Source organism: Nycticebus coucang, chromosome 6 (assembly GCF_027406575.1).
Source record: "Nycticebus coucang isolate mNycCou1 chromosome 6, mNycCou1.pri, whole genome shotgun sequence".
NCBI classification, from domain to species: domain Eukaryota; kingdom Metazoa; phylum Chordata; class Mammalia; order Primates; family Lorisidae; genus Nycticebus; species Nycticebus coucang.
Genome location: NC_069785.1, coordinates 15,745,411 through 15,747,809, shown reverse-complemented (window position 1 = coordinate 15,747,809; position 2,399 = coordinate 15,745,411). Strand labels below are relative to the sequence as shown.

At 38.3% G+C, this 2,399-nt stretch overlaps 1 pseudogene; it reads right to left on the bottom strand.

The window, feature by feature from the left end:
- Positions 1–1,479: 1,479 nt before the first annotated feature.
- LOC128588565 (isopentenyl-diphosphate Delta-isomerase 1-like) lies at positions 1,480–2,195 on the bottom strand (annotated as a pseudogene).
- Positions 2,196–2,399: the final 204 nt, after the last annotated feature.

The following is a 2,399-nucleotide window of genomic DNA, read 5'->3' as shown; positions in this document are numbered from 1 at the left end:
GAATCTGCAATTAGATAATATCTGCCTTAATTAATATGACTGTTTTTTTCTTTAATGTGGTAATTTTTTATTGTTTACACTTTTTAGTAAAATAAATACTTCTTACTTAGTCTTGCCTCAAATTATAAATTATCTGTTCAGGATTAACAAGAAATGAATATTTTTAATTTATAAACCATTTTTCTTTGTAAGAAAACAATTTTGTATTTTATTTTTCATTATTATTATACAGCATTTAAAGATAATAAAACTGTCTTAAGCGTTCAAACTTGAGAAATATACCTGTGACAAGTTATAAAAAGTACATTAATTGAGGTACAATTTTTTTATACTAACATACACATATTCCAAACTTGAACTATTTAGTATGAACTCAGCCTTTTGCTTTGTTCCTTTTCTGTCCCTGCAACAGGGCCTGACTTTGCAGAATAGTGGTTCTTAGCTGAGCATGACTCAGTAGAGTGGCCCCCAGGACAACCAGTTCCAACTGGCTGTCATAGGCGAAGGGGTGCTAGTGGCATTCAGAGTGCAGAGCCAACTACCCCTCAGTGCACAGGCTGGTCCTAAGAGAAAGTTTTCCAGCCCAAATGCACGCAGGGCCCGGGGTAGGAACCCTGCTGTACAGAACACACTTCCCACCTGTGAACAGCCCTCTGGCCTCGTAATTCTGAGAACACAGATTTTGCTAATTGGCAAATAATATTTATTGAATTTATTATTTTCTTTTTTTTCTGAGACAGAGTCTCACTTTGTTGCCCTTGGTAGAGTGCTGTGGCAACACAGCTCACAGCAATCTCAAACTCTTGGGGTAGAGTGATCCTCTTGCCTCAGCCTCTGGAGGATCTTGAGACTACAGGCACCAGCCACAACACCATGCTACTTTTAGAGACAGGGTCTTGTTCTTGCTTAGGCTGTTCCCCAACTCCTGAGCTCAAGCAATCCTCCCACACTGGCCTCCCAGAGTACTGGGATTACAGGCTTGAGCCACTGTGCCCGGCTGGCAAATACTATTTAAAAGAAGACCTAACCTAACCCATACCATTGCCAAAAGCAACGATTGCACCTGGCAGACAAAAAGTGATCCAAAAATGTTTATCATAACATATCAAAAACAAAAGTGTCCCTGTTAGTTCAGATTTGTTATAACCATATGTCTGGACAGGTTAAATTGTGTTTTATATGTTCTCTTTCATTTCACCATAACTTCTCATAACTGCCTTTTACAAAAGAGCACATACATGGGGTGTGTGATACAAAATGGTTAGTTGTGTTTTCTACACAAGTTGTAAATTACCTTAAGTTTATTAAGGTTATTTATTTATTAGTTAAATAATTTATTATTAGTTGTGTTTTCAACACAAGTTGTAAATTACCAATGTATCATATGAGCGTTTTCTTAACAGGGAACCAAATTTTATAAAAAAGTAATTCTAAGTTTACTAAACAGAGAAATCCTACAGTAATCATTCATCTCCTCATTCACATTCTATGTATTTTTTCATGGTCAACAAACTGGCTCAAATGATTTAAGTTATCCCACCATTTAAAGAGAAAAGTCTCTACAATAATTTTAAATCACGGTGTAATCTTAACTTCCCCACTGGCTGCTTTTTTCAGAAGATCTTCCAGTTCTGCCTTGGACACGTAGCAGTAGCTTTTAACCTCACTGGGATCTGGATTCAGTCACATTCTTCCTCACAAACAGAATGTAGTCAATCTCATGCTCGCCCCAGATACCATCAGACTGGGCCTTGTAGTGAATTCGTGTCAAATAATTAATTTCTTCTGGAGGCACCTCTTGCAAGGGAATTCCCAATTCCGCGTGTAGGCGCCTCTGTGCTGCCCGTCGCACTCCGAGGGCATTGCTCTCCTCAAGCGCACCTGAATTACTTAATGGATGACTGCAACGTGTGTTGGTAAAACAATCTGGAAAGGTAGTTTTAGCCTCCGACCTCTGCTGTAGCAGCAGCTTATTTTCAGTGTTGAATAAGACACTAAAAGCCCGATGCAATAATCTTTTCTCAATGTTTTTATTCAGGTGACAATTCTTCTTGGTCTCAGCCCCAATTTTATTGTCATTTTCATCAATAAGGATATACATTTCTGCCAAGAGTTGAACTTGTTGCTCATCCAGATGGTTGGTATTTATCTCAGGCATTGTTAAAAAATGTCTTATTTGACCGAGAACACTACTGAGTGGCCTCTGGACCCAGTGGCCAGCCCGTCAATATGACTGTTCTTTATGTAGCATAATGACAAATCATACTTCAGTTTCTTTTAACTAAATGCTCTTATCCCTTTCACGTGTTACCGTGTCTTCACCTGGCTCTGTTAGGGACAGTTAATCAACATGTGCTACCACATTTTCAGATATCTTGTTAAATTACATTTGAATAATG